Below are 12,872 nucleotides of genomic sequence, written 5' to 3'. Positions count from 1 at the left end.
TTGGTGAATCATACATTAACTAATGTGGGGCCAGCCGAGTCAATCATAAGCAAGTGATCCTCTCGAAATTAGATTAGAAATAAACTTCACTTATAGTCTTTTTTTTCACCTTTAGGGAAGTATGCTAATAAATCAGATATTATTTAGGGTATTAATTAAGGTAATATTTAAGGTATTAATAATAATAAGGTGGGTGTCATGGTGGCGCAGTGGGTAGCACAATTGCCTCACAGCAAGAAGGTTGCTGGTTCAAGCCCCGGCTGGTTCAGTTGGCATTTCTGTGTGGAGTTTGCATGTTCTCCCTGTGTTCGCATGGGTTTCCTCCGGGTGATTCGGTTTCCTCCAAACTCCAAAGACATGCGCTATAGGTGAATTGAATAAACTAAATTGGCCGTAGTGTATGTGTGAATACAAGAGTGTATTGGTATTGCCCAGTGTTGGGTTGTGGCTGGAAGGGCATCCGCTGCGTGAAACATATGCTAGATAAGTTGGCGGTTCATTCCACTTTGGTAACCCCAGATTAATAAAAGGACTAAGGTGAAAATGAATGAATGAATGAATGAAAGTGTGCGAATGCAATAGTGTATTGGTGTTTTCCAGTGTTGGGTTGCAGCTGGAAAGGCATCCTCTGCGTACGTAGAACATATGCAGGATAAATTTACAGTTCATTCTGCTGTGGCGACCCCTGATTAATAAAGGGACTAAGCCGAAAATAAAATAAATAAATGAATAATAATAAGGTATTTAAGGTATTATTTAGTTATCAGGTATTAATTTGGCAAAAGTTAAACTTTGTCTGGGAAACGGTTTGAATTTCTGTTTAGTAAAAAAACAATAGAGTTTCATTTGGGGCGACAGTAACTAAATACGTGTAGTGTATAAGTGCATAGTGTGTCATTTGGAACGCAACTATGGTCTTATTTTTCACCTTTAGTAGGGAAGTATGCTATTTTGGATGTAGACTGAGGGTCTGGAACATTCTTTCATGAATATATCTTCCGCTGTTCACCACAATTCACAACTACCGGTTGGTGCTGGGGAAAAAAAATCTAATTAAGTGGCATTAAGCAATTATGGTTTCCTAATTAAAAAAAAAAAAAGATTTACTGGTAAATTTTCTCCATTCAGTGCTTCCTGTTTTAAACCAAGCCCTGCATTTAAGCATCGCCTTCCTTTAAGGCAAGTGATACTCGGAGATCTGACATACAACCTCACTAGACATGCTATTGCAATTTATTTTAGATGTGCATGTATGTGGTGGCATGGAGGCTCAGTGGTTAGCACTGTTGCCTGACAGTAAGAAAGTTCCTGGTTCGAGTCCAAGCTGGGTCAGCTGGCATTTCTGTGTGGAGATTGCATGTTCTCCCTGTGTTGGCGTGGGTTTCTTCCGGGTGCCCCGGTTTCCCCCACAGTCCAAAGACATGCGCTATAGGTGAATATAGTGTGTGTGTGTGTGTGTGAATGTGAAAGTGTATGCGTGTTTCCCAGTACTGGGTTGCGACCAGAGGAGCATCTGCTGTGTAAAACTTTTGCTGGAATAGTTGGTGGTTTATTATGCTGTGGCAACCCCTCATAGATAAGGGGAATAAGCTGAAAGAAAACAAAATGTATGAATAAATGTGTATGGATGTGTATTAGGAAAAGTACCCAAAAAGTACAGTGGCCAGGAAGTGCAAAACAACAAAGTGTGAAACACTTTTTTCACGAAGCTCAAGACAAATTTACATTTTGGAAAACATGTTTACCTATCATAAGACACAATTGACCCTTCGCTAAGCCACACGCAAAAACCGCCACCCACCAATCGTGGCTTAGCAACTGTAGCTACGCGCAGGGGCTCTGTCAAGCTTTCGAGCGAGTCCATATGGATTGTGCAAATCTGATACCCGGTATCCTTAAAAGTTTGGACGGGATGGTGGAATTTTTTCCCTTTTCAAAACCTAAAACGCAAGAGGAGAAATGTCAGCGTGGATCAAGCTGTGTGAGGGGAGCTAAAGGAGCAGAGCTTTTTGTTTTTGTTTTGATATTCCTGACACATTCAGTGATAGACAGACGGCAATAACTCACACACCTCTTACCCTAAACAGATCTAAACTGTGTTTCCTACAAAAACACAAAGCTGGTGGTATGTCACAGCTGTCTTATTCCTTTTTTTTTTTCGCTTGATCTTATGAGTAATGCTCCATTTAGGCCTTCGCCATAACGTTAGTAACGTAGTCATACTAATAGCGAATAGGTCATAATGACATGAGCTATTGATCCGGAAAATACGAATCTGCCAATCTGTTGCTAACTTTACTGAACTTCATATTTCCATCTGTTTCAAGCTAATTTGAAATTACAAATCAACAGAACAAAACAATTTGATCACAAACTGAGCACTTGAGATCAGTATACTTTACCAGCAGCTGTTTTTCATTAATTTATAAAGAGTACACGAATATACTGACAGTAATGAGTAACTTACATTGTTATGGGTCAATGATGCTAATATTCAGCACAAATCCATCAGTTTCCCCTTTCTGGCTCTTCTTTCTATGAATGAAATGTAAAAGCACTGTCATGCGTGTTTCCTCGCCGGTTAGTAACGCTATGTTTCATTGCAGAAAAATGAATCTATCAGGGTTTTTGGCTAAAAAATAGAGAAATCACGATTCAATTGGTTATTATTAGATTATTTTAAAATTTCACCTCTATTGCTGAGCATGAGCGAAGCTGTTGAATGGTCAGTGCTAAGCTATCTTCAACTTTGATTGAATTATTCTCTAATCGGTTGCCTATTATGTGGTGAAAATACCCCTGTAATGTATACTGCAGTCTTTTTTTTGTCTGCTTTCTCGAATATCTCACCTGTTCGCCAAAAATGACATTATATCCCTGGCAATGTCTGACACTGCGCATACACATTGAAAAAGCCGTGCCAGGCACAAATGCTTGACAGGTGTAGCAACAGTAACTAAGGAGGGCGGAGCTTAGCAAAGGGTCCATTACATAGAATAAACGATTTTACCAAGGACGAAAGAAATTTACATTTTAGATGAAAAATGAACGAGATGCAAAACACTTTTACCAGGGCCAAAACAAATTTACAATGACAGATTCTTTACGGAAGGGGAATGTACCACACACAATAAAAACAATTTAAAAAAGCTGGACTAAAACTCATAAAAAACAGGACAAAACCAAAATAAATGTGCCAAAGTCCCTTCTGCCCCACCACATCTGTCACATTTAGAAGACACAGAGGGAAACGTTTTACTTAATCTAGATTTGAGAAATGAAGGCGATGCAAAACTTAAAATTGGATTGATTTGTGTCTCGAATCTAGTGTTTATTTCTGACCTAAATTAATTGTGACATTTAATTTAGAAAACAAAACAAAACCTTTGTTTTTTGTGTGTGTTAAACCTCACAGTAGGGAAAAGGGGCAATAGCTAGTCAAAGGTATGAGATCACTATTGCAAAAAAATGTGCTGCAATTAGAGAGGGGAAATAAAATAAGAGCGCAAGTGCAAATGACTCTGATAGAAGGGGAGATACGGGATTAAAATGAACTAAACAACATGCAGCTGTTACTCAATTTCAACAAAAGGAAAAGTCATTTTATACCGACACAAGCACACATGTGCTTTTATAAGCTCATATAAAAGCGTAAGATGAAGTTAATTGTGTTTCCGCTAAAAACCAAGATTAAATGCATGAGGAAATTGTCTGTTTCGGTGGAAACTTAAGATGCTTTTTTTCCTTCTAATACATTTATGGGACAAAAATGCAATTAGTGGCATCATAAAACAAAAGATAAGTAGAGCGGATATGTTTGCAGAAAAAACAACTCAAAGTAAAGGAAAAATAGTAAAGGAAAAATAAATTAAACACTGCTATATTTTTGCAATAAATAAAATTAATTAATTATATATATAACAGGCAAGGAATTTTTCTGAGTATTTCCTATAATATTTTTTTCTTCTGGAGAAAGTCTTATTTGTTTTATTTTTGATAGAATAAACGCAGTTTTTAATTTTTTACAAATATTTTTTAATAAGGTCAATATTATTAGCCCTTTTAAGAATGTTTTTGTCAATGTCACTTTAAGTTGAATACTAGTATCTTGAAAAATATCTAGTAAAAATATTATGCACTCGTGGCACAGATAATAGAAATCAGCTATTAGAAATGAGTTATTAAATATGATGTTAGAAATATGTTCTACAGAAAATATGAATTTAAATGAAAGATTTGTGGGGGTGTACTTACATATCATCACCTTTGATTTTAAAGGTTCTATCTGCGTTCTGAATGATTTTGAGATATTGAGTTTCAAAATTTTTGCATTCCATAGCAAACAGTGCGTGTGTAACATTAAAAAAAAAAAAATCTAAACAACTTATAAAAAAAACATCCCTTAATGTAAATAAGTTGTCATTTAATAAGAATATGTCAATAACTCAATTTTGACAAAAATGTCAGGTAGAACCTTATCATTCTAAGGTGACGATATGCTGAGTATATACTGTGTGTATACATTCAAGGCCGAAATTAATTGTACCTGTGGCTAATTCTGACTTAAATTTACTTTTATTTAACCAGCAAGTTTTTTTTAGACCAGTAATGACACAGGCTTCTCCCAAAAGATAACAAGACACTGTACAAGAGGCATCATTGTGGAAAAAAAGATTTTTCTTAAGTAAAAATGTTAGGAATGTTAGGAATGTCCAGATCCGATCATGTGATGGGAAATTGGGCCCGATCACACTCCGATCGAGTTTCAGACTCGATTGGAATCCGAAGTTACCTTCCGATCGGGACTCGAATGGATCTATATATAGTCAAAATTATTTGAAGTCAGCATTATTAGCACCTTTTGATTTATTTTTTTCATCTTTTTAAAAATATTTCCCAGATGATGTGTAACAAAGCAAGGACATTTTCACAGTATGTCTGATAATATTTTTTCTTCTGGAGAAAGTCTTATTTCATTTCGGCTAGAATAAAAGCTTAAAACCATTTTAAGGTCAAAATTATTAGCCTCTTTAAGCTATTTATATTTTCGATGGTCTACAGAACAAACCCTCGCTATAATAACTTGCCTAATTACCCTAACCTGCCTAGTTAACGTAATTAACCTAGTTAAGCCTTTAAATCTCACTTTAAGCTATATAGAAGTGTCTTGAAAAATATCTAGTAAAATATTATGTACTGTCATCATGGCAAAGATAAAAACAAATTAGTTAATAGAGATGAGTTATTAAAATTATTATTTGCTGGAAAAAATATCTTTGCTTTGTTAAACAGAATTGGGAAAGTGGAGCTAATTATTCGGGGGGCAAATAATTCTGACTTCAACTGTATATGTATATTCTCATTATTTTTTAACACATCTATAGTTATGTGGTGACACAGTGTTAGACCTCTTTTATGACTTCACACAGAAACAGCAATGCTTGTGGCATGACATCAGTTTGTTGCAGAGACGCTACTGGTTATATAGCTCTTTTTTGTATGTATTATAAAAGTATAAGATGAGGTTCCGGTATTGATAGATACTCAAAATCAAATGACTCGGGCTCAAGGGCAAAAAAACCTGATCGGGACATCCCTAATAAATTATATTTCTTTAAGTCAGAATTTGGGGTATGAATAATTTCGGACTTGACTATATATATACCCAGTATCCGACTGAATCAGAAACACAATTCTGAGTATCTGAATGCTGCTGATCTGCAAAACAGAAATGTACACGTGCATAAGTTATTAAAATACCAACAAATTAATTTTTAATTTAGTTATTTTTATCCCTCTAATGCCCTTAAAAAAAGACCATGATAACACCTTAACATATTAAAGTACAACAAACAGCATTGAAATGAACACGTTGGTTGTAAATTATTGTTTGTGTCTCCATGTAGACAAGGTCATGAGATAGTGAGGCTTCACATGAAGATAGTGCCATCTAGAGCCATCCTTCAGACAGCACTGAGGCAATAATAAACACTGTACAGCCATCAAACTGACACAGCCAGAACAGAGAGCAGAAATCATGTCTGGAACAAAGCTAAAATCATAAACCATCATCTAATACAGAGTCATTTATTATTAAATGTAGGGATATACAGTGCCTAGCAGAAATGAGTACACCACCTTTTGAAAATGATCATTTGTATCCATTTCTCAGTGAATATAGTCAATATGCTTTGGTGCATTTCAACAAAACAGTTTTATTAAACAGATATATCCATTAAAATAAGAGACTGGTCAGATAAGAGACTAACAACTTTATGAATAGAAAGATAATACATTTAAATCAGTGGTCACCAAACTTGTTCCTGGAGTGCCGGTGTCCTGCAGATTTTAGCTCCAACCCCAATCAAACACACCTGAACAAGCTAATCAAGGTCTTGCTAGGTATACTTGAAACACCCAGGCAGGTGTGTTAAGGCAAGTTGGAGCTAAGCCCTGCAGGGCACCGGACCTCCAGGAACAAGATTGGTGACCCCTGATTTAATTAATGCAAGGTATGGGAAAACAACATTTTATATATTTTAATGTGTCTCTTGATTTTTCCTGTTTATTAAAATGTTTATGTAATATTTGTTGATTAATTTGAGTGCACTCATTTTGGACTGTGATTGAATTATTATTATTATTTTTGTTAGAATAGTTGCAGTTTTGGCTTTGGTACTGACTAATCTAATGTATATGCACAAATATAATATTGTAAAGCATCCTGTAGCAAATGTGAACTTAAAAGAGAGGCCTGTGAGGGGTGTACTCATTTTACAACTTGCAAACTCCACACAGAAGTGCCAACTGACCCAGCCGGGGCTCGAAACAGCAATCTTCTTGCTGTGAGGTAATTGTGGTACCTACTGCGCTGCCCTATTTTATTTGCATTTATTTTATATTTTCTAAATCAAACATTTACTCTGAAGATCTAAATAAAGTGTGAAATTCAATCACAGTTGAACAAGTAAAATTATTTTATGTATATTGTAAAATGTAAAAATGTTATATATATATATATATATATATACAGTTGAAGTCAGAATTATTAGCCCCCTTCGATTTTTTTTCTTCTTTTTTAAATATTTCCCAAACGATGTTTAACAGAGCAAGGAAATTTTCACAGTATGTCTGATAATATTTATTCTTCTGGAGAAAGCCTTATTTGTTTTATTTCGGCTAGAATAAAAGCAGTTTTCAATTTTTTAAACATCATTTAAGGGACAAAATTATTAGCCTCTTTAAGCTAAATTCTTTATCGATAATCTACAAAACAAACCACTGTTATACAATAACTTGCCTAATTACCCTAACCTGCCTAGTTAACCTAATTAACCTAGATAAGGCTTTAAATGTCACTTTAAGCTGTATAGAAGTGTCTTGAAAAATATCTAGTCATAAATTAATTACTGTCATTATGGCAAAGGCAAAATAAATCAGTTATTAGTAATGAGTTATTAAAACTATTATGTTTAGAAATGTGCTGAAAAAAATCTTCTCTCCGTTAAACAAAAATTGGGGAAAAAATAAACAAGCGGTCTAATAATTCAGGGGGGCTAATAATTCTGACTTCAACTGTATATATATGGCGACGCGGTGTTGCAGTAGGTATTCTGTCATTTCTGGACGCCACGTCTCACTACAGTACAAACCTATTTAACAAAAGTTTGAAAAACACATGGTTAGCTGACAAATCACAGATCAGAATTTAAACCCCCAAATCAGAAAATCAGGGCAACACGATAGCTCAGTGGTTAGCACTGTTGCCTCTAAGGCAAGAAGCTTGCTGTTTTGAGTCCCGGCTGGGTCAGTTGGCATTTCTATGTGGAGTTTGCATGTTCTCCCAGTGTTAGTGTAGGTTTCCTCCAGGTGTTCTGTTTTCACCAGTCCAAAGACATACAGTATAGGTGAATTGTGTACGCTGAGAGGTGTTTTGAGTAATTTTAACTCATTTTCATCATTTCTACTCACACTGCATGTGCAATTTCTACTGTCATATTCCTGTCATACAGAAACATTTCAAAAAGCCAAAATACACAAAATAGTTCCAGCCAAACTTTTTTTGTTTTGTTTTTGCGAACAATGGACCGCAGCAGTCAGGTTTTTAGAGATAAAAAAGCCATTCATTTTTTTAATATAGGCAAATTAAATTTAAGCCTGAAATACAGTTTTGTTTTTGTTTTTTTTTGTCTGTAGAAGATGCAACAAACTTTAAATAATTCATTTAAAATTTTTAGATTGTGCCAGTTTGCTTCGTTGTACATTTACACTTAGCAGACACTTTTGTCTACAGCGACTTACAATCGAGGAAGCATTCAGCGATTCAACAAGAAGAGGCAATACACACAAAGTACTGTTAGTGCTCAGAAAAGTAAGTGCAAGAGGAGGGGGAAGTGTTGTTGTTTTTTTTTTCTTTTATAGAGAGAAAAGATTTTTTCACGGTTCATTAGGCTCACTCACTTGTGCGAAGAAACACACTTCAAAAATGAACCAACTATTTTTTTTAGAGACATGGAGTGATTGTAGAAATTTGTCTAGGGCAAATGAGCAAAACTGGTGCAAGTGTTGTATAAAAGAGTGTGTTTCTACAGGTGGTTTGTCAAGCCCTCTCACCTGTGTATTGTAGTTCTTTCCCTCATTGAGTCTTGTCTGTTTGTTTATTGCTACATAAAGTATAGCAAAAGGTTGATTTCAAGTAAGAATGCAGTACTTTAAGTGCAAATCAAAATTATAGTCAGCAATTAATATGAATGATTCTAATTTTACTTAAAAAAGGATTCTTGGACGAAATCAAGGACAAGGCTAGTTTATTAAGAGTATAACGCAATGTCTAGTAAGTATTTAAATCATCAGAACACAGATAGGATCACTTAATTAGCAGAAGTGCGCTCGTCTTGCGATGTTTTTTGAACCTTCGATTCAGTTGCCTTTGGGAGAAATGACTAGGAATAATAAACGACAGAAAACGGTCAAACTACTTCCTCTGCAGACAAGTGTGTTCATGACTATACAGATAAAATAGAATAATATAATAAGAAAATATCAGTTTGCAACATCAAGCAGCACAACAAGCTGTTTTTAATGTCTTAAAATGAATGGAAGTGAATTTGACCTGAAGTCTCCAGCCAAAAAGATTCATATGACTGCGCCCGCTTGTACGGGAAGAAAAAGGTCAAGAGACCTTAAACAATAAAAATCAAGGGAACACCTAAACAAATCAATGTAACTCTAAGTGTTCAAAGCATATTTGTTTATTAACTAAAAAGTGTGCCAAATTAGTCCCAAGTACAGTGAAATATTGCACTTATAGGTGTAAAGCTAATACTAGTTGTACATTGATATCGGGATACTTAATATAAAGAGTACTTAAAATACACTTTCATAAGCAATCTTAGAACTATGCTTCTTAAAATAACCAAGATTTAAACAAGTAGCAGTGCTATCAACTCATGTTTTGTGGAAAAAAATATATTACTAGAAAAAGATAACATGATAAATCTCACATTTCATTACAGCCAAAACCCTTCAACTTAATTCGTCTAAACAGGAAGGGCAGACTGGATGAATGAAACCGCAGATCCACTTTCTGGCAGTAGATGGCGCTTATGGAAAAGCGTGAATACAGTGTTTACCTAACGTTACAAGCAAGCACTGCTGTTTACGCTCCTCTTTATTTGCATCATATGCAGGGAAGATTAAAAGTAAATGATAGCTTCTGATGTTTTCCCTTCAGACATTTCTACAACCCGCATTTCATTATAAAACTGGACAATTTCACTGACACGTTGTAAAATAGGTCCATAAAGTGCAAACATGGTAACCAGGACAAGTGAAAGCATTTACAAGCTATATCATAAGCTGTATTTACATATGTATTTAGATTGGGAAATGTGTAACTGATTTTTTTCCCTGATGCTGCTTGCCGCTGCAGTACCAAACCAAAGCGGTTTGAAATGCATTCAAACCAAATTCTGACATGAGAGCTGGCCAATCACAGATTAGAATGACACCAGGGCTGACCAATCGAACTTCAGGGATTAATAGCCCACCCATCTGAACCCTCATACTACTCCTCTTGATGTTTTGGGTATTCCAAAAGTGGCCTATTACCAGATCCACTGTTGAAAACTATCGGAAAAAGATGACAGGCACATAAAATCTGCTGCTGACATGTTGACATTAAACATAGGAAGCTTTTTTCATGTGTTTGATGAGTGTAAAAGAAAAAATATATATATGGAAAAATTACAGGGTGCTTATGTGTGTGTGTGTGTGTGTGTGTGTGTGTGTGTGTGTGTGTGTGTGTGTGTGTGTGTGTGTGTGTGTGTGTGTGTGTGTACAGTTGAAGTCAGAATTATTAGCCCCCCTGTTTATCTTTTCCCCAATTTCTGTTTAACAGAATAGGGTTTTTTTTTCCAACACATTTCTAAATATAATAGTTTTAATAACTCATCTCTAATAACTGATTTATTTTATCTTTGCCATGATGACAGTAAATAATATTTGACTAGATATTTTTCAAGACATTTCTATACAGCTTTTCAAGAGTTCACACTTAGGTAATGATTGATAAAAAAATCTTGTTTGGCATGCTGTCCCGGGAGAGAGCCCTGAGTTTATAAGATCCTCGAGCCCTGGGCTCCCTCCCGTTGTGGGGTGAAAGGGGAGGTTGAGCTCAGGTAGATCTTGAGGAATCCCCCTTTCTTTTTTGTAGCTAAGTGCCAGATATGGATAGCTGAGAAGAGGTGCACCCAGAACTTGGCTTATAAATATTTTCGATTAATTGTTTAGAGTGCTTGTTTTTAAACTGTTGGAGGAAACTTTAGGACCCGGGGAAAACCAACGCGAGCATGGGGAGAACAAGCAAAACTTCGCACAGAAATGTCACTTGGTTTAGAAAGGAATTAAACCAAGGGCATTCTTGCTGTGAGGCAACAGTGCTAATCACTGGCTACCGTGTCGCCCGTTTGAAAGGAGGAAAAGTAGGGTTGAGTGGGGGGGTGGGGGGTTCTTTAAGACGAAGATATTGAGATAAGAAAATTCTGGTTATTTAAAGTGAGTTAATCGTCTGATAGGATAACTGGTCATGAGCTAATGCTGGAACAGCTGTGAACAATCATAAGCTTGTGATCCTCTCAAAATTTGTTTATAAATAAACTTCACAAAGTGACATTTAAAGGCCTAACTAGGTTAATTAGGTTAACTAGTCAGGTTAGGGTAATTAGATAATTTATTGTATAACGATGGTTTGTTCTGTAGACTATCGAATAGAAATATAGCTTAAAGGGGCTAATAATATTGTCTTTAAAATTGTTTTTAAAAAAACTGCTTTTATTCTAGCCAAAATAAAACAAATAAGACTTTCTCCAGAAGAAAAAATATTATCAGACATACTTTGAAAATGTCCTTGCTCTGTTAAACATCACTTGGGAAATATTTAAAAAAGAAAAAAAAATCAAAGGGGGGCTAATAATTCTGACTTAACTATATATATATATATATATATATATATATATATATATATATATATATATATATATATATATATATATATATATATATATATAACTAGTCTATATATTTAATGTGCTCTATAAAACTATATATTTAATGTGCTCCTATATATATATAGGAGCACATTAAATAATGTTTGTTGCATTGTCTGCAATGATATACAAGTCAAATTCAATTTAGAAAATCAATACTTTCTTTTTTATTTGCGTTTTCCATATGATCCCAACTTTTTCTGATTTGATTATAACGACACCAGGGCTGACCAATCAAACACTTAAGGATTTATGGCCCACCCATCTGAACCTGACAAAATCCAAATTTCTTTTTTAGGTGGCCTATTTCCAGATCCACTGTTGAAAACTAGCGGAAAAAAAGATGACAGTGAATCAAAATCTGCTGCCGACATGTTGACATTAAACACAGGGAGCTTTTATCATGTGTTTGACGGCAGCCTAACAGCAAGTATGCAGCTTATTATAGGGTGCTCGCAAAATAAAGTGCACTTAGTAGTGTGTGAACCCACCTTTCACCCATTGGGTAGATGTAAAGCGAGGGACTGCGCTTCTCTACGAGTCCACTGCTGATTCTTTGGCAGAGTCCGGCTTTTCCCAGGCTTTGCTTTTTCCACAGTTTAGTGGTTTTCGACAAGATGTGGTTTTAATGTCACAGCATGCTGAAGTTACAGTCAGACCAGGAAAAAGACTGTTGTACCCAGAGAGCGATCCTGATGGATGAAGCATGGGAAATCTGCGATATGGTTGAAAACCTCAATGGGATCCGTGCACATCATGGGCCATTATATGATGGTGAGATATGATAGCAAAACACGATCCTTGAGAAACTTGCGAAGACAGAATAGGCCTTACAGGAAGTATAAATCACTTCCCGTCCTGACTGGCAATTATCCTTTTCAATCATGAGATTTAGCAATAACTTGAACGGTGAAAGTGAAGAACAATAATGATCCCCTTGGGTAAAGAAGAAATAAAGAATTATACAGAGAGCTAAACACAAACATCTAGGGAAATTGTGGAGTTGTTTGAAAGTATTGGGAAAAATACTATGGTGAAAAGGCATTAAATTACATCATTAATTGCAAATATCACATCATTCATTCATTTTTCTTCGGCTTAGTCCCTTTTTTATCAGGGGTCGCCACAGCTAAATGAACCACCAACTATTCTGGCACATGTTTTATGCAGGGGATACCCTTCCAGTCGCAACCCAGTACAGGGAAACAATCTTAAATTCACACATCTACACACTACGGCCAATTTACCTAATTCACCTAAAGTGCATGGGCTCTATTTTGACGGTCCATGCGCAGTGCGCAAAACGCAGGGCGCAAACGCTTTCAG

The 12,872-nt window shown here is 35.6% G+C and overlaps 1 long non-coding RNA gene across 2 annotated transcripts in view; it reads right to left on the bottom strand.

Annotated features, from left to right (window-relative positions):
- The window catches only part of LOC147835402 (uncharacterized), a 47,519-nt gene extending 35,037 nt beyond the window's left edge, over positions 1 to 12,482 (bottom strand). The window contains exons 1-2 of one of the 2 annotated variants that reach the window (XR_015499844.1): positions 12,038 to 12,482; positions 11,687 to 11,874 (exon numbers count right to left, since the gene is read on the bottom strand). This is a non-coding gene — a long non-coding RNA (uncharacterized LOC147835402). Of the gene's footprint in view, positions 1 to 11,686; positions 11,875 to 12,037 lie in introns of those variants that run through there. The other variant, XR_015499841.1, reaches the window with a different exon arrangement.
- Positions 12,483 to 12,872: the final 390 nt, after the last annotated feature.

This window comes from Danio rerio, chromosome 9 (genome assembly GCF_052040795.2).
Source record: "Danio rerio strain M-AB ecotype USA chromosome 9, GRCz13ab, whole genome shotgun sequence".
Classification (NCBI taxonomy): domain Eukaryota; kingdom Metazoa; phylum Chordata; class Actinopteri; order Cypriniformes; family Danionidae; genus Danio; species Danio rerio.
Note: the sequence above shows the minus strand (reverse complement) of the source record. Positions and strands in the feature narration are given on the sequence as shown.